This window comes from Pseudophryne corroboree, chromosome 3 (assembly GCF_028390025.1).
Source record: "Pseudophryne corroboree isolate aPseCor3 chromosome 3, aPseCor3.hap2, whole genome shotgun sequence".
NCBI lineage: Eukaryota > Metazoa > Chordata > Amphibia > Anura > Myobatrachidae > Pseudophryne > Pseudophryne corroboree.
The window spans coordinates 439,643,652-439,660,435 of NC_086446.1; the positions used below are offsets into that span (position 1 = coordinate 439,643,652).

The 16,784-nt window shown below is 47.2% G+C and overlaps 29 non-coding genes across 29 annotated transcripts; 14 read left to right on the forward strand and 15 right to left on the reverse strand.

Annotated features, from left to right (window-relative positions):
- Window positions 1–674: 674 nt before the first annotated feature.
- Window positions 675–745, reverse strand: TRNAG-GCC (transfer RNA glycine (anticodon GCC)). The gene has a single exon. It is a non-coding gene; the product is annotated as a tRNA-Gly (tRNA).
- A 107-nt stretch (window positions 746–852) lies between these two features.
- On the forward strand, window positions 853–925 carry TRNAK-UUU (transfer RNA lysine (anticodon UUU)). The gene has a single exon. It is a non-coding gene; the product is annotated as a tRNA-Lys (tRNA).
- Window positions 926–1,785: 860 nt separating this feature from the next.
- On the reverse strand, window positions 1,786–1,856 carry TRNAG-GCC (transfer RNA glycine (anticodon GCC)). Its single transcript has one exon. It is a non-coding gene; the product is annotated as a tRNA-Gly (tRNA).
- Window positions 1,857–1,958: 102 nt separating this feature from the next.
- TRNAK-UUU (transfer RNA lysine (anticodon UUU)) lies at window positions 1,959–2,031 on the forward strand. The gene has a single exon. It is a non-coding gene; the product is annotated as a tRNA-Lys (tRNA).
- An 861-nt stretch (window positions 2,032–2,892) lies between these two features.
- Window positions 2,893–2,963, reverse strand: TRNAG-GCC (transfer RNA glycine (anticodon GCC)). The gene has a single exon. It is a non-coding gene; the product is annotated as a tRNA-Gly (tRNA).
- Window positions 2,964–3,070: 107 nt separating this feature from the next.
- TRNAK-UUU (transfer RNA lysine (anticodon UUU)) lies at window positions 3,071–3,143 on the forward strand. Its single transcript has one exon. It is a non-coding gene; the product is annotated as a tRNA-Lys (tRNA).
- Window positions 3,144–4,206: 1,063 nt separating this feature from the next.
- Window positions 4,207–4,277, reverse strand: TRNAG-GCC (transfer RNA glycine (anticodon GCC)). Its single transcript has one exon. It is a non-coding gene; the product is annotated as a tRNA-Gly (tRNA).
- An 842-nt stretch (window positions 4,278–5,119) lies between these two features.
- On the forward strand, window positions 5,120–5,192 carry TRNAK-UUU (transfer RNA lysine (anticodon UUU)). The gene has a single exon. It is a non-coding gene; the product is annotated as a tRNA-Lys (tRNA).
- Window positions 5,193–6,053: 861 nt separating this feature from the next.
- TRNAG-GCC (transfer RNA glycine (anticodon GCC)) lies at window positions 6,054–6,124 on the reverse strand. The gene has a single exon. It is a non-coding gene; the product is annotated as a tRNA-Gly (tRNA).
- A 107-nt stretch (window positions 6,125–6,231) lies between these two features.
- On the forward strand, window positions 6,232–6,304 carry TRNAK-CUU (transfer RNA lysine (anticodon CUU)). Its single transcript has one exon. It is a non-coding gene; the product is annotated as a tRNA-Lys (tRNA).
- Window positions 6,305–7,165: 861 nt separating this feature from the next.
- On the reverse strand, window positions 7,166–7,236 carry TRNAG-GCC (transfer RNA glycine (anticodon GCC)). Its single transcript has one exon. It is a non-coding gene; the product is annotated as a tRNA-Gly (tRNA).
- Window positions 7,237–7,343: 107 nt separating this feature from the next.
- On the forward strand, window positions 7,344–7,416 carry TRNAK-UUU (transfer RNA lysine (anticodon UUU)). The gene has a single exon. It is a non-coding gene; the product is annotated as a tRNA-Lys (tRNA).
- Window positions 7,417–8,277: 861 nt separating this feature from the next.
- Window positions 8,278–8,348, reverse strand: TRNAG-GCC (transfer RNA glycine (anticodon GCC)). The gene has a single exon. It is a non-coding gene; the product is annotated as a tRNA-Gly (tRNA).
- Window positions 8,349–8,455: 107 nt separating this feature from the next.
- TRNAK-CUU (transfer RNA lysine (anticodon CUU)) lies at window positions 8,456–8,528 on the forward strand. Its single transcript has one exon. It is a non-coding gene; the product is annotated as a tRNA-Lys (tRNA).
- An 860-nt stretch (window positions 8,529–9,388) lies between these two features.
- Window positions 9,389–9,459, reverse strand: TRNAD-GUC (transfer RNA aspartic acid (anticodon GUC)). Its single transcript has one exon. It is a non-coding gene; the product is annotated as a tRNA-Asp (tRNA).
- Window positions 9,460–9,561: 102 nt separating this feature from the next.
- Window positions 9,562–9,634, forward strand: TRNAK-UUU (transfer RNA lysine (anticodon UUU)). The gene has a single exon. It is a non-coding gene; the product is annotated as a tRNA-Lys (tRNA).
- An 859-nt stretch (window positions 9,635–10,493) lies between these two features.
- Window positions 10,494–10,564, reverse strand: TRNAG-GCC (transfer RNA glycine (anticodon GCC)). Its single transcript has one exon. It is a non-coding gene; the product is annotated as a tRNA-Gly (tRNA).
- Window positions 10,565–10,671: 107 nt separating this feature from the next.
- On the forward strand, window positions 10,672–10,744 carry TRNAK-UUU (transfer RNA lysine (anticodon UUU)). Its single transcript has one exon. It is a non-coding gene; the product is annotated as a tRNA-Lys (tRNA).
- Window positions 10,745–11,605: 861 nt separating this feature from the next.
- Window positions 11,606–11,676, reverse strand: TRNAG-GCC (transfer RNA glycine (anticodon GCC)). The gene has a single exon. It is a non-coding gene; the product is annotated as a tRNA-Gly (tRNA).
- Window positions 11,677–11,783: 107 nt separating this feature from the next.
- On the forward strand, window positions 11,784–11,856 carry TRNAK-CUU (transfer RNA lysine (anticodon CUU)). Its single transcript has one exon. It is a non-coding gene; the product is annotated as a tRNA-Lys (tRNA).
- An 861-nt stretch (window positions 11,857–12,717) lies between these two features.
- Window positions 12,718–12,788, reverse strand: TRNAG-GCC (transfer RNA glycine (anticodon GCC)). Its single transcript has one exon. It is a non-coding gene; the product is annotated as a tRNA-Gly (tRNA).
- Window positions 12,789–12,895: 107 nt separating this feature from the next.
- TRNAK-UUU (transfer RNA lysine (anticodon UUU)) lies at window positions 12,896–12,968 on the forward strand. Its single transcript has one exon. It is a non-coding gene; the product is annotated as a tRNA-Lys (tRNA).
- An 861-nt stretch (window positions 12,969–13,829) lies between these two features.
- TRNAG-GCC (transfer RNA glycine (anticodon GCC)) lies at window positions 13,830–13,900 on the reverse strand. The gene has a single exon. It is a non-coding gene; the product is annotated as a tRNA-Gly (tRNA).
- A 107-nt stretch (window positions 13,901–14,007) lies between these two features.
- Window positions 14,008–14,080, forward strand: TRNAK-UUU (transfer RNA lysine (anticodon UUU)). Its single transcript has one exon. It is a non-coding gene; the product is annotated as a tRNA-Lys (tRNA).
- Window positions 14,081–14,941: 861 nt separating this feature from the next.
- TRNAG-GCC (transfer RNA glycine (anticodon GCC)) lies at window positions 14,942–15,012 on the reverse strand. The gene has a single exon. It is a non-coding gene; the product is annotated as a tRNA-Gly (tRNA).
- Window positions 15,013–15,119: 107 nt separating this feature from the next.
- On the forward strand, window positions 15,120–15,192 carry TRNAK-CUU (transfer RNA lysine (anticodon CUU)). The gene has a single exon. It is a non-coding gene; the product is annotated as a tRNA-Lys (tRNA).
- A 118-nt stretch (window positions 15,193–15,310) lies between these two features.
- TRNAG-GCC (transfer RNA glycine (anticodon GCC)) lies at window positions 15,311–15,381 on the reverse strand. Its single transcript has one exon. It is a non-coding gene; the product is annotated as a tRNA-Gly (tRNA).
- A 296-nt stretch (window positions 15,382–15,677) lies between these two features.
- Window positions 15,678–15,748, reverse strand: TRNAG-GCC (transfer RNA glycine (anticodon GCC)). Its single transcript has one exon. It is a non-coding gene; the product is annotated as a tRNA-Gly (tRNA).
- A 107-nt stretch (window positions 15,749–15,855) lies between these two features.
- Window positions 15,856–15,928, forward strand: TRNAK-UUU (transfer RNA lysine (anticodon UUU)). Its single transcript has one exon. It is a non-coding gene; the product is annotated as a tRNA-Lys (tRNA).
- The last annotated feature ends 856 nt before the right edge of the window (window positions 15,929–16,784 follow it).

A 16,784-nucleotide genomic window follows, 5' to 3' on the forward strand; every position in this document is an offset into this window, starting at 1 on the left:
TGCTCCACAGATGCCTAATTTTACACTTACTCATGTACTTTAGTGTATAAAACAAAGCAGGAGTGTCAGGATGCCTTGCCTTGCCATCACATCCAAGCCTACGTAACCAAGCCCGACTAGCACAGTCGCTAGAGCATAAGACTATTAATCTTAGGGTCATGTATTTGAGCTCCATGTTGGGCAGTTGTTTTTTTCTCTTCCTGTACCATTGTATGTGGAACAGTGTATACTTGCATCACCACAGCGCAAATGGCTGTCCTCACTTTCACAAAATGCACTGCCCTATCAGCAAAAACTCAGGAATGTATTGACCGGGAATTGAACCCGGCCTCCCACGTGGCCGGCTAGATTTCTACCACTGAACCACCAATGATCCACAGATGCTTAATTTTAGACTTACTCATGTACTTTAGTGTACAAAACAAAGCAGGAGAGTCAGGATGCCTTGCCTTGCCATCACCACAACTCCTCGGTTACCAAGCATTGCTAACTCAGTCGGTAAAGCATGAGACTCTTAATCTCAGGGTCGTGGGTTCGAGCCCCACATTGGGCGGATGTTTTTTTTCTTTTCCTGTACCATTGTATGTGGAACACTGTCAACTTGCACCACCACAGCGCAAATGGCTGTCCTCACTTTCACAAAATGCACTGCCATATCAGCAAAAACTCAGGACTGCATTGGCCGGGAATCGAACCCGGGCCTCCCGCGTGGCAGGCAAGAATTCTACCACTGAACCACCAATGCTCCACAGATACTTAATTTTACACTTACTCGTGTACTTTAGTGTATGAAACAAAGCAGGAGTGTCAGGATGCCTTGCCTTGCCATCACCTCAATACATTCTCAACCAAACCTGGCTAGCTCAGTCGGTAGAGCATGAGACTTTTAATCTCAGGGTCGTGGGTTCGAGCCCCACGTTGGGCGGATGTTTTTTCTTTTCCTGTACCATTGTATGTGGAACACTGTATACATGCACCACCACAGCGCAAATGCCTGTCCTCACTTTCACAAAATACACTGCCATATCAGCAAAAACTCAGGACTGCATTGGCCGGGAATCGATTCCGGGCCTCACGCGTGGCAGGCGAGAATTCTACCACTGAACCACCAATGCTCCACAGATGCCTAATTTTACACTTACTCATGTACTTTAGTGTATAAAACAAAGCAGGAGTGTCAGGATGCCTTGCCTTGCCATCACATCCAAGCCTACGTAACCAAGCCCGACTAGCACAGTCGCTAGAGCATAAGACTATTAATCTTAGGGTCATGTATTTGAGCTCCATGTTGGGCAGTTGTTTTTTTCTCTTCCTGTACCATTGTATGTGGAACAGTGTATACTTGCATCACCACAGCGCAAATGGCTGTCCTCACTTTCACAAAATGCACTGCCCTATCAGCAAAAACTCAGGAATGTATTGACCGGGAATTGAACCCGGCCTCCCACGTGGCCGGCTAGATTTCTACCACTGAACCACCAATGATCCACAGATGCTTAATTTTAGACTTACTCATGTACTTTAGTGTACAAAACAAAGCAGGAGAGTCAGGATGCCTTGCCTTGCCATCACCACAACTCCTCGGTTACCAAGCATTGCTAACTCAGTCGGTAAAGCATGAGACTCTTAATCTCAGGGTCGTGGGTTCGAGCCCCACATTGGGTGGATGTTTTTTTTCTTTTCCTGTACCATTGTATGTGGAACACTGTCAACTTGCACCACCACAGCGCAAATGGCTGTCCTCACTTTCACAAAATGCACTGCCAATCAGCAAAAACTCAGGACTGCATTGGCCGGGAATCAAACCCGGGCCTCCCGCGTGGCAGGCAAGAATTCTACCACTGAACCACCAATGCTCCACAGATACTTAATTTTACACTTACTCGTGTACTTTAGTGTATGAAACAAAGCAGGAGTGTCAGGATGCCTTGCCATCACCTCCAAACATTCTCAACCAAGCCTGGCTAGCTCAGTCGGTAGAGCATGAGACTTTTAATCTCAGGGTCGTGGGTTCGAGCCCCACGTTGGGCGGATGTTTTTTCTTTTCCTGTACCATTGTATGTGGAACACTGTATACTTGCACCACCACAGCGCAAATGGCTGTCCTCACTTTCACAAAATACACTGCCATATCAGCAAAAACTCAGGACTGCATTGGCCGGGAATCGATTCCGGGCCTCACGCGTGGCAGGCGAGAATTCTACCACTGAACCACCAATGCTCCACAGATGCCTAATTTTACACTTACTCATGTACTTTAGTGTATAAAACAAAGCAGGAGTGTCAGGATGCCTTGCCTTGCCATCACCTCCAAGCCTACGTAACCAAGCCCGACTAGCACAGTCTATAGAGCATAAGACTATTAATCTTAGGGTCATGTATTTGAGCGCCATGTTGGGCAGTTGTTTTTTTCTCTTCCTGTACCATTGTATGTGGAACAGTGTATACTTGCAACACCACAGCGCAAATGGCTGTCCTCACTTTCACAAAATGCACTGCCCTATCAGCAAAAACTCAGGAATGTATTGACCGGGAATTGAACCCGGCCTCCCACGTGGCCGGCTAGATTTCTACCACTGAACCACCAATGATCCACAGATGCTTAATTTTAGACTTACTCATGTACTTTAGTGTACAAAACAAAGCAGGAGAGTCAGGATGCCTTGCCTTGCCATCACCACAACTCCTCGGTTACCAAGCATTGCTAACTCAGTCGGTAAAGCATGAGACTCTTAATCTCAGGGTCGTGGGTTCGAGCCCCACATTGGGCGGATGTTTTTTTTCTTTTCCTGTACCATTGTATGTGGAACACTGTCAACTTGCACCACCACAGCGCAAATGGCTGTCCTCACTTTCACAAAATGCACTGCCATATCAGCAAAAACTCAGGACTGCATTGGCCGGGAATCGAACCCGGGCCTCCCGCGTGGCAGGCGAGAATTCTACCACTGAACCACCAATGCTCCACAGATACTTAATTTTACACTTACTCGTGTACTTTAGTGTATGAAACAAAGCAGGAGTGTCAGGATGCCTTGCCTTGCCATCACCTCCATACATTCTCAACCAAGCCTGGCTAGCTCAGTCGGTAGAGCATGAGACTTTTAATATCAGGGTCGTGGGTTCGAGCCCCACGTTGGACGGATGTTTTTTCTTTTCCTGTACCATTGTATGTGGAACACTGTATACATCAGGGCTGGCCAAACCGGTCCTCGAGATCTACCAACAGTATATGTTTTCCAGGCCTCCTGGAGATCTGTAGAATTGTCAGTTAGGAATGAATGCAGCACATCCTAATTAGTAATGACTGCACCTGTGCACCAGCTAGGTGGTCTGGAAAATGTGAACTGTTGGTAGATCTCGAGGACTGGTTTGGCCAGCCCTGGTATACATGCACCACCACAGCGCAAATGGCTGTCCTCACTTTCACAAAATACACTGCCATATCAGCAAAAACTAAGGACTGCATTGGCTGGGAATCGATTCCGGGCCTCACGCGTGGCAGGCGAGAATTCTACCACTGAACCACCAATGCTCCACAGACGCCTAATTTTACACTTACTCATGTACTTTAGTGTATAAAACAAAGCAGGAGTGTCAGGATGCCTTGCCTTGCCATCACATCCAAGCCTACGTAACCAAGCCCGACTAGCACAGTCGCTAGAGCATAAGACTATTAATCTTAGGGTCATGTATTTGAGCTCCATGTTGGGCAGTTGTTTTTTTCTCTTCCTGTACCATTGTATGTGGAACAGTGTATACTTGCATCACCACAGCGCAAATGGCTGTCCTCACTTTCACAAAATGCACTGCCCTATCAGCAAAAACTCAGGAATGTATTGACCGGGAATTGAACCCGGCCTCCCACGTGGCCGGCTAGATTTCTACCACTGAACCACCAATGATCCACAGATGCTTAATTTTAGACTTACTCATGTACTTTAGTGTACAAAACAAAGCAGGAGAGTCAGGATGCCTTGCCTTGCCATCACCACAACTCCTCGGTTACCAAGCATTGCTAACTCAGTCGGTAAAGCATGAGACTCTTAATCTCAGGGTCGTGGTTTCGAGCCCCACATTGGGTGGATGTTTTTTTTCTTTTCCTGTACCATTGTATGTGGAACACTGTCAACTTGCACCACCACAGCGCAAATGGCTGTCCTCACTTTCACAAAATGCACTGCCATATCAGCAAAAACTCAGGACTGCATTGGCCGGGAATCAAACCCGGGCCTCCCACATGGCAGGCGAGAATTCTACCACTGAACCACCAATGCTCCACAGATACTTAATTTTACACTTACTCGTGTACTTTAGTGTATGAAACAAAGCTGGAGTGTCAGGATGCCTTGCCTTGCCATCACCTCCATACATTCTCAACCAAACCTGGCTATCTCAGTCGGTAGAGCATGAGACTTTTAATCTCAGGGTCGTGGTTTCGAGCCCCACGTTGGGAGGATGTTTTTTCTTTTCCTGTACCATTGTATGTGGAACACTGTATACTTGCACCACCACAGCGCAAATGGCTGTCCTCACTTTCACAAAATACACTGCCATATCAGCAAAAACTCAGGACTGCATTGGCCGGGAATCGATTCCGGGCCTCACGCGTGGCAGGCGAGAATTCTACCACTGAACCACCAATGCTCCACAGATGCCTAATTTTACACTTACTCATGTACTTTAGTGTATAAAATAAAGCAGGAGTGTCAGGATGCCTTGCCTTGCCATCACCTCCAAGCCTACGTAACCAAGCCCGACTAGCACAGTCGCTAGAGCATAAGACTATTAATCTTAGGGTCATGTATTTGAGCTCCATGTTGGGCAGTTGTTTTTTTCTCTTCCTGTACCATTGTATGTGGAACAGTGTATACTTGCATCACCACAGCGCAAATGGCTGTCCTCACTTTCACAAAATGCACTGCCCTATCAGCAAAAACTCAGGAATGTATTGACCGGGAATTGAACCCGGCCTCCCACGTGGCCGGCTAGATTTCTACCACTGAACCACCAATGATCCACAGATGCTTAATTTTAGACTTACTCATGTACTTTAGTGTACAAAACAAAGCAGGAGAGTCAGGATGCCTTGCCATCACCTCCAAACATTCTCAACCAAGCCTGGCTAGCTCAGTCGGTAGAGCATGAGACTTTTAATCTCAGGGTCGTGGGTTCGAGCCCCACGTTGGGCGGATGTTTTTTCTTTTCCTGTACCATTGTATGTGGAACACTGTATACTTGCACCACCACAGCGCAAATGGCTGTCCTCACTTTCACAAAATACACTGCCATATCAGCAAAAACTCAGGACTGCATTGGCTGGGAATCGATTCCGGGCCTCACGCGTGGCAGGCGAGAATTCTACCACTGAACCACCAATGCTCCACAGATGCCTAATTTTACACTTACTCATGTACTTTAGTGTATAAAACAAAGCAGGAGTGTCAGTATGCCTTGCCTTGCCATCACATCCAAGCCTACGTAACCACGCCCGACTTGCACAGTCGCTAGAGCATAAGACTATTAATCTTAGGGTCATGTATTTGAGCTCCATGTTGGGCAGTTGTTTTTTTCTCTTCCTGTACCATTGTATGTGGAACAGTGTATACTTGCATCACCACAGCGCAAATGGCTGTCCTCACTTTCACAAAATGCACTGCCCTATCAGCAAAAACTCAGGAATGTATTGACCGGGAATTGAACCCGGCCTCCCACGTGGCCGGCTAGATTTCTACCACTGAACCACCAATGATCCACAGATGCTTAATTTTAGACTTACTCATGTACTTTAGTGTACAAAACAAAGCAGGAGAGTCAGGGTGCCTTGCCTTGCCATCACCACAACTCCTCGGTTACCAAGCATTGCTAACTCAGTCGGTAAAGCATGAGACTCTTAATCTCAGGGTCGTGGGTTCGAGCCCCACATTGGGCGGATGTTTTTTTTCTTTTCCTGTACCATTGTATGTGGAACACTGTCAACTTGCACCACCACAGCGCAAATGGCTGTCCTCACTTTCACAAAATGCACTTCCATATCAGCAAAAACTCAGGACTGCATTGGCCGGGAATCGAACCCGGGCCTCCCGCGTGGCAGGCGAGAATTCTACCACTGAACCACCAATGCTCCACAGATATTTAGTTTTACACTTACTTGTGTACTTTAGTGTATGAAACAGAGCAGGAGTGTCAGGATGCCTTGCCTTGCCATCACCTCCATACATTCTCAACCAAGCCTGGCTAGCTCAGTCGGTAGAGCATGAGACTCTTAATCTCAGGGTCGTGGGTTCAAGCCCCACATTGGGCGGATGTTTTTTCTTTTCCTGTACCATTGTATGTGGAACACTGTATACTTGCACCACCACAGCGCAAATGGCTGTCCTCACTTTCACAAAATACACTGCCATATCAGCAAAAACTCAGGACTGCATTGGCCGGGAATCGATTCCGGGCCTCACGCGTGGCAGGCGAGAATTCTACCACTGAACCACCAATGCTCCACAGATGCCTAATTTTACACTTACTCATGTACTTTAGTGTATAAAACAAAGCAGGAGTGTCAGGATGCCTTGCCTTGCCATCACATCCAAGCCTACATAACCAAGCCCGACTAGCACAGTCGCTAGAGCATAAGACTATTAATCTTAGGGTCATGTATTTGAGCTCCATGTTGGGCAGTTGTTTTTTTCTCTTCCTGTACCATTGTATGTGGAACAGTGTATACTTGCATCACCACAGCGCAAATGGCTGTCCTCACTTTCACAAAATGCACTGCCCTATCAGCAAAAACTCAGGAATGTATTGACCGGGATTTGAACCCGGCCTCCCACGTGGCCTGCTAGATTTCTACCACTGAACCACCAATGATCCACAGATGCTTAATTTTAGACTTACTCATGTACTTTAGTGTACAAAACAAAGCAGGAGAGTCAGGATGCCTTGCCTTGCCATCACCACAACTCCTCGGTTACCAAGCATTGCTAACTCAGTCGGTAAAGCATGAGACTCTTAATCTCAGGGTCGTGGGTTCGAGCCCCACATTGGGCGGATGTTTTTTTTCTTTTCCTGTACCATTGTATGTGGAACACTGTCAACTTGCACCACCACAGCGCAAATGGCTGTCCTCACTTTCACAAAATGCACTGCCATATCAGCAAAAACTCAGGACTGCATTGGCCGGGAATCGAACCCGGGCCTCCCGCGTGGCAGGCGAGAATTGTACCACTGAACCACCAATGCTCCACAGATACTTAATTTTACACTTACTCGTGTACTTTAGTGTATGAAACAAAGCAGGAGTGTCAGGATGCCTTGCCTTGCCATCACCTCCATACATTCTCAACCAAACCTGGCTAGCTCAGTCGGTAGAGCATGAGACTTTTAATCTCAGGGTCGTGGGTTCGAGCCCCATGTTGGGCGGATGTTTTTTCTTTTCCTGTACCATTGTATGTGGAACACTGTATACTTGCACCACCACAGCGCAAATGGCTGTCCTCACTTTCACAAAATACACTGCCATATCAGCAAAAACTCAGGACTGCATTGGCCGGGAATCGATTCCGGGCCTCACGCGTGGCAGGCGAGAATTCTACCACTGAACCACCAATGCTCCACAGATGCCTAATTTTACACTTACTCATGTACTTTAGTGTATAAAACAAAGCAGGAGTGTCAGGATGCCTTGCCTTGCCATCACCTCCAAGCCTACGTAACCAAGCCCGACTAGCACAGTCGCTAGAGCATAAGACTATTAATCTTAGGGTCATGTATTTGAGCTCCATGTTGGGCAGTTGTTTTTTTCTCTTCCTGTACCATTGTATGTGGAACAGTGTATACTTGCATCACCACAGCGCAAATGGCTGTCCTCACTTTCACAAAATGCACTGCCCTATCAGCAAAAACTCAGGAATGTATTGACCGGGAATTGAACCCGGCCTCCCACGTGGCCGGCTAGATTTCTACCACTGAACCACCAATGATCCACAGATGCTTAATTTTAGACTTACTCATGTACTTTAGTGTACAAAACAAAGCAGGAGAGTCAGGATGCCTTGCCTTGCCATCACCACAACTCCTCGGTTACCAAGCATTGCTAACTCAGTCGGTAAAGCATGAGACTCTTAATCTCAGGGTAGTTGGTTCGAGCCCCACATTGGGCGGATGTTTTTTTTCTTTTCCTGTACCATTGTATGTGGAACACTGTCAACTTGCACCACCAAAGCGCAAATGGCTGTCCTCACTTTCACAAAATGCACTGCCATATCAGCAAAAACTCAGGACTGCATTGGCCGGGAATCGAACCCGGGCCTCCCGCGTGGCAGGCGAGAATTCTACCACTGAACCACCAATGCTCCACAGATACGTAATTTTACACTTACCCGTGTACTTTATTGTATGAAACAAAGCAGGAGTGTCAGGATGCCTTGCCTTGCCATCACCTCCATACATTCTCAACCAAGCCTGGCTAGCTCAGTCGGTAGAGCATGAGACTCTTAATCTCAGGGTCGTGGGTTCGAGCCTCACATTGGGCGGTAGTTTTTTCTTTTCCTGTACCATTGTATGTGGAACACTGTATACTTGCACCACCACAGCGCAAATGGCTGTCCTCACTTTCACAAAATACACTGCCATATCAGCAAAAACTCAGGACTGCATTGGCCGGGAATCGATTCCGGGCCTCACGCGTGGCAGGCGAGAATTCTACCACTGAACCACCAATGCTCCACAGATGCCTAATTTTACACTTACTCATGTACTTTAGTGTATAAAACAAAGCAGGAGTGTCAGGATGCCTTGCCTTGCCATCACATCCAAGCCTACGTAACCAAGCCCGACTAGCACAGTCGCTAGAGCATAAGACTATTAATCTTAGGGTCATGTATTTGAGCTCCATGTTGGGCAGTTGTTTTTTTCTCTTCCTGTACCATTGTATGTGGAACAGTGTATACTTGCATCACCACAGCGCAAATGGCTGTCCTCACTTTCACAAAATGCACTGCCCTATCAGCAAAAACTCAGGAATGTATTGACCGGGAATTGAACCCGGCCTCCCACGTGGCCGGCTAGATTTCTACCACTGAACCACCAATGATCCACAGATGCTTAATTTTAGACTTACTCATGTACTTTAGTGTACAAAACAAAGCAGGAGAGTCAGGATGCCTTGCCTTGCCATCACCACAACTCCTCGGTTACCAAGCATTGCTAACTCAGTCGGTAAAGCATGAGACTCTTAATCTCAGGGTCGTGGGTTCGAGCCCCACATTGGGTGGATGTTTTTTTTCTTTTCCTGTACCATTGTATGTGGAACACTGTCAACTTGCACCACCACAGCGCAAATGGCTGTCCTCACTTTCACAAAATGCACTGCCAATCAGCAAAAACTCAGGACTGCATTGGCCGGGAATCGAACCCGGGCCTCCCGCGTGACAGGCAAGAATTCTACCACTGAACCACCAATGCTCCACAGATACTTAATTTTACACTTACTCGTGTACTTTAGTGTATGAAACAAAGCAGGAGTGTCAGGATGCCTTGCCATCACCTCCAAACATTCTCAACCAAACCTGGCTAGCTCAGTCGGTAGAGCATGAGACTTTTAATCTCAGGGTCGTGGGTTCGAGCCCCACGTTGGGCGGATGTTTTTTCTTTTCCTGTACCATTGTATGTGGAACACTATACTTGCACCACCACAGCGCAAATGGCTGTCCTCACTTTCACAAAATACACTGCCATATCAGCAAAAACTCAGGACTGCATTGGCCGGGAATCGATTCCGGGCCTCACGCGTGGCAGGCGAGAATTCTACCACTGAACCACCAATGCTCCACAGATGCCTAATTTTACACTTACTCATGTACTTTAGTGTATAAAACAAAGCAGGAGTGTCAGGATGCCTTGCCTTGCCATCACCTCCAAGCCTACGTAACCAAGCCCGACTAGCACAGTCTATAGAGCATAAGACTATTAATCTTAGGGTCATGTATTTGAGCGCCATGTTGGGCAGTTGTTTTTTTCTCTTCCTGTACCATTGTATGTGGAACAGTGTATACTTGCAACACCACAGCGCAAATGGCTGTCCTCAATTTCACAAAATGCACTGCCCTATCAGCAAAAACTCAGGAATGTATTGACCGGGAATTGAACCCGGCCTCCCACGTGGCCGGCTAGATTTCTACCACTGAACCACCAATGATCCACAGAAGCTTAATTTTAGACTTACTCATGTACTTTAGTGTACAAAACAAAGCAGGAGAGTCAGGATGCCTTGCCTTGCCATCACCACAACTCCTCGGTTACCAAGCATTGCTAACTCAGTCGGTAAAGCATGAGACTCTTAATCTCAGGGTCGTGTGTTCGAGCCCCACATTTGGCGGATGTTTTTTTTCTTTTCCTGTACCATTGTATGTGGAACACTGTCAACTTGCACCACCACAGCGCAAATGGCTGTCCTCACTTTCACAAAATGCACTGCCATATCAGCAAAAACTCAGGACTGCATTGGCCGGGAATCGAACCCGGGCCTCCCGCGTGGCAGGCGAGAATTCTACCACTGAACCACCAATGCTCCACAGATACTTAATTTTACACTTACTCGTGTACTTTAGTGTATGAAACAAAGCAGGAGTGTCAGGATGCCTTGACTTGCCATCACCTCCATACATTCTCAACCAAGCCTGGCTAGCTCAATCGGTAGAGCATGAGACTTTTAATATCAGGGTCGTGGGTTCGAGCCCCACGTTGGGCGGATGTTTTTTCTTTTCCTGTACCATTGTATGTGGAACACTGTATACTTGCACCACCACAGCGCAAATAGCTGTCCTCACTTTCACAAAATACACTGCCATATCAGCAAAAACTCAGGACTGCATTGGCCGGGAATCGATTCCGGGCCTCACGCGTGGCAGGCGAGAATTCTACCACTGAACCACCAATGCTCCACAGATGCCTTATTTTACACTTACTCATGTACTTTAGTGTATAAAACAAAGCAGGAGTGTCAGGATGCCTTGCCTTGCCATCACATCCAAGCCTTCGTAACCAAGCCCGACTAGCACAGTCGCTAGAGCATAAGACTATTAATCTTAGGGTCATGTATTTGAGCTCCATGTTGGGCAGTTGTTTTTTTCTCTTCCTGTACCATTGTATGTGGAACAGTGTATACTTGCATCACCACAGCGCAAATGGCTGTCCTCACTTTCACAAAATGCACTGCCCTATCAGCAAAAACTCAGGAATGTATTGACCGGGAATTGAACCCGGCCTCCCACGTGGCCGGCTAGATTTCTACCACTGAACCACCAATGATCCACAGATGCTTAATTTTAGACTTACTCATGTACTTTAGTGTACAAAACAAAGCAGGAGAGTCAGGGTGCCTTGCCTTGCCATCACCACAACTCCTCGGTTACCAAGCATTGCTAACTCAGTCGGTAAAGCATGAGACTCTTAATCTCAGGGTCGTGGGTTCGAGCCCCACATTGGGCGGATGTTTTTTTTCTTTTCCTGTACCATTGTATGTGGAACACTGTCAACTTGCACCACCACAGCGCAAATGGCTGTCCTCACTTTCACAAAATGCACTGCCATATCAGCAAAAACTCAGGACTGCATTGGCCGGGAATCGAACCCGGGCCTCCCGCGTGGCAGGCGAGAATTCTACCACTGAACCACCAATGCTCCACAGATACTTAGTTTTACACTTACTTGTGTACTTTAGTGTATGAAACAGAGCAGGAGTGTCAGGATGCCTTGCCTTGCCATCACCTCCATACATTCTCAACCAAGCCTGGCTAGCTCAGTCGGTAGAGCATGAGACTCTTAATCTCAGGGTTGTGGGTTCAAGCCCCACATTGGGCGGATGTTTTTTCTTTTCCTGTACCATTGTATGTGGAACACTGTATACTTGCACCACCACAGCGCAAATGGCTGTCCTCACTTTCACAAAATACACTGCCATATCAGCAAAAACTCAGGACTGCATTGGCCGGGAATCGATTCCGGGCCTCACGCGTGGCAGGCGAGAATTCTACCACTGAACCACCAATGCTCCACAGATGCCTAATTTTACACTTACTCATGTACTTTAGTGTATAAAACAAAGCAGGAGTGTCAGGATGCCTTGCCTTGCCATCACATCCAAGCCTACATAACCAAGCCCGACTAGCACAGTCGCTAGAGCATAAGACTATTAATCTTAGGGTCATGTATTTGAGCTCCATGTTGGGCAGTTGTTTTTTTCTCTTCCTGTACCATTGTATGTGGAACAGTGTATACTTGCATCACCACAGCGCAAATGGCTGTCCTCACTTTCACAAAATGCACTGCCCTATCAGCAAAAACTCAGGAATGTATTGACCGGGATTTGAACCCGGCCTCCCACGTGGCCTGCTAGATTTCTACCACTGAACCACCAATGATCCACAGATGCTTAATTTTAGACTTACTCATGTACTTTAGTGTACAAAACAAAGCAGGAGAGTCAGGATGCCTTGCCTTGCCATCACCACAACTCCTCGGTTACCAAGCATTGCTAACTCAGTCGGTAAAGCATGAGACTCTTAATCTCAGGGTCGTGGGTTCGAGCCCCACATTGGGCGGATGTTTTTTTTCTTTTCCTGTACCATTGTATGTGGAACACTGTCAACTTGCACCACCACAGCGCAAATGGCTGTCCTCACTTTCACAAAATGCACTGCCATATCAGCAAAAACTCAGGACTGCATTGGCCGGGAATCGAACCCGGGCCTCCCGCGTGGCAGGCGAGAATTCTACCACTGAACCACCAATGCTCCACAGATACTTAATTTTACACTTACTCGTGTACTTTAGTGTATGAAACAAAGCAGGAGTGTCAGGATGCCTTGCCTTGCCATCACCTCCATACATTCTCAACCAAACCTGGCTAGCTCAGTCGGTAGAGCATGAGACTTTTAATCTCAGGGTCGTGGGTTCGAGCCCCACGTTGGGCGGATGTTTTTTCTTTTCCTGTACCATTGTATGTGGAACACTGTATACTTGCACCACCACAGCGCAAATGGCTGTCCTCACTTTCACAAAATACACTGCCATATCAGCAAAAACTCAGGACTGCATTGGCCGGGAATCGATTCCGGGCCTCACGCGTGGCAGGCGAGAATTCTACCACTGAACCACCAATGCTCCACAGATGCCTAATTTTACACTTACTCATGTACTTTAGTGTATAAAACAAAGCAGGAGTGTCAGGATGCCTTGCCTTGCCATCACCTCCAAGCCTACGTAACCAAGCCCGACTAGCACAGTCGCTAGAGCATAAGACTATTAATCTTAGGGTCATGTATTTGAGCTCCATGTTGGGCAGTTGTTTTTTTCTCTTCCTGTACCATTGTATGTGGAACAGTGTATACTTGCATCACCACAGCGCAAATGGCTGTCCTCACTTTCACAAAATGCACTGCCCTATCAGCAAAAACTCAGGAATGTATTGACCGGGAATTGAACCCGGCCTCCCACGTGGCCGGCTAGATTTCTACCACTGAACCACCAATGATCCACAGATGCTTAATTTTAGACTTACTCATGTACTTTAGTGTACAAAGCAAAGCAGGAGAGTCAGGATGCCTTGCCTTGCCATCACCACAACTCCTCGGTTACCAAGCATTGCTAACTCAGTCGGTAAAGCATGAGACTCTTAATCTCAGGGTCGTTGGTTCGAGCCCCACATTGGGCGGATGTTTTTTTTCTTTTCCTGTACCATTGTATGTGGAACACTGTCAACTTGCACCACCAAAGCGCAAATGGCTGTCCTCACTTTCACAAAATGCACTGCCATATCAGCAAAAACTCAGGACTGCATTGGCCGGGAATCGAACCCGGGCCTCCCGCGTGGCAGGCGAGAATTCTACCACTGAACCACCAATGCTCCACAGATACTTAATTTTACACTTACTCGTGTACTTTAGTGTATGAAACAAAGCAGGAGTGTCAGGATGCCTTGCCTTGCCATCACCTCCATACATTCTCAACCAAACCTGGCTAGCTCAGTCGGTAGAGCATGAGACTTTTAATCTCAGGGTCGTGGGTTCGAGCCCCACGTTGGGCGGATGTTTTTTCTTTTCCTGTACCATTGTATGTGGAACACTGTATACTTGCACCACCACAGCGCAAATGGCTGTCCTCACTTTCACAAAATACACTGCCATATCAGCAAAAACTCAGGACTGCATTGGCCGGGAATCGATTCCGGGCCTCACGCGTGGCAGGCGAGAATTCTACCACTGAACCACCAATGCTCCACAGATGCCTAATTTTACACTTACTCATGTACTTTAGTGTATAAAACAAAGCAGGAGTGTCAGGATGCCTTGCCTTGCCATCACCTCCAAGCCTACGTAACCAAGCCCGACTAGCACAGTCGCTAGAGCATAAGACTATTAATCTTAGGGTCATGTATTTGAGCTCCATGTTGGGCAGTTGTTTTTTTCTCTTCCTGTACCATTGTATGTGGAACAGTGTATACTTGCATCACCACAGCGCAAATGGCTGTCCTCACTTTCACAAAATGCACTGCCCTATCAGCAAAAACTCAGGAATGTATTGACCGGGAATTGAACCCGGCCTCCCACGTGGCCGGCTAGATTTCTACCACTGAACCACCAATGATCCACAGATGCTTAATTTTAGACTTACTCATGTACTTTAGTGTACAAAACAAAGCAGGAGAGTCAGGATGCCTTGCCTTGCCATCACCACAACTCCTCGGTTACCAAGCATTGCTAACTCAGTCGGTAAAGCATGAGACTCTTAATCTCAGGGTCGTTGGTTCGAGCCCCACATTGGGCGGATGTTTTTTTTCTTTTCCTGTACCATTGTATGTGGAACACTGTCAACTTGCACCACCAAAGCGCAAATGGCTGTCCTCACTTTCACAAAATGCACTGCCATATCAGCAAAAACTCAGGACTGCATTGGCCGGGAATCGAACCCGGGCCTCCCGCGTGGCAGGCGAGAATTCTACCACTGAACCACCAATGCTCCACAGATACTTAATTTTACACTTACCCGTGTACTTTATTGTATGAAACAAAGCAGGAGTGTCAGGATGCCTTGCCTTGCCATCACCTCCATACATTCTCAACCAAGCCTGGCTAGCTCAGTCGGTAGAGCATGAGACTCTTAATCTCAGGGTCGTGGGTTCGAGCCTCACATTGGGCGGTAGTTTTTTCTTTTCCTGTACCATTGTATGTGGAACACTGTCAACTTGCACCACCACAGCGCAAATGGCTGTCCTCACTTTCACAAAATGCACTGCCAATCAGCAAAAACTCAGGACTGCATTGGCCGGGAATCGAACCCGGGCCTCCCGCTTGGCAGGCAAGAATTCTACCACTGAACCACCAATGCTCCACAGATACTTAATTTTACACTTACTCGTGTACTTTAGTGTATGAAACAAAGCAGGAGTGTCAGGATGCCTTGCCATCACCTCCAAACATTCTCAACCAAACCTGGCTAGCTCAGTCGGTAAAGCATGAGACTCTTAATCTCAGGGTCGTTGGTTCGAGCCCCACATTGGGCGGATGTTTTTTTTCTTTTCCTGTACCATTGTATGTGGAACACTGTCAACTTGCACCACCAAAGCGCAAATGGCTGTCCTCACTTTCACAAAATGCACTGCCATATCAGCAAAAACTCAGGACTGCATTGGCCGGGAATCGAACCCGGGCCTCCCGCGTGGCAGGCGAGAATTCTACCACTGAACCACCAATGCTCCACAGATACTTAATTTTACACTTACTCGTGTACTTTAGTGTATGAAACAAAGCAGGAGTGTCAGGATGCCTTGCCTTGCCATCACCTCCATACATTCTCAACCAAACCTGGCTAGCTCAGTCGGTAGAGCATGAGACTTTTAATCTCAGGGTCGTGGGTTCGAGCCCCACGTTGGGCGGATGTTTTTTCTTTTCCTGTACCATTGTATGTGGAACACTGTATACTTGCACCACCACAGCGCAAATGGCTGTCCTCACTTTCACAAAATACACTGCCATATCAGCAAAAACTCAGGACTGCATTGGCCGGGAATCGATTCCGGGCCTCACGCGTGGCAGGCGAGAATTCTACCACTGAACCACCAATGCTCCACAGATGCCTAATTTTACACTTACTCATGTACTTTAGTGTATAAAACAAAGCAGGAGTGTCAGGATGCCTTGCCTTGCCATCACCTCCAAGCCTACGTAACCAAGCCCGACTAGCACAGTCGCTAGAGCATAAGACTATTAATCTTAGGGTCATGTATTTGAGCTCCATGTTGGGCAGTTGTTTTTTTCTCTTCCTGTACCATTGTATGTGGAACAGTGTATACTTGCATCACCACAGCGCAAATGGCTGTCCTCACTTTCACAAAATGCACTGCCCTATCAGCAAAAACTCAGGAATGTATTGACCGGGAATTGAACCCGGCCTCCCACGTGGCCGGCTAGATTTCTACCACTGAACCACCAATGATCCACAGATGCTTAATTTTAGACTTACTCATGTACTTTAGTGTACAAAACAAAGCAGGAGAGTCAGGATGCCTTGCCTTGCCATCACCACAACTCCTCGGTTACCAAGCATTGCTAACTCAGTCGGTAAAGCATGAGACTCATAATCTCAGGGTCGTTGGTTCGAGCCCCACATTGGGCGGATGTTTTTTTTCTTTTCCTGTACCATTGTATGTGGAACACTGTCAACTTGCACCACCAAAGCGCAAATGGCTGTCCTCACTTTCACAAAATGCACTGCCATATCAGCAAAAACTC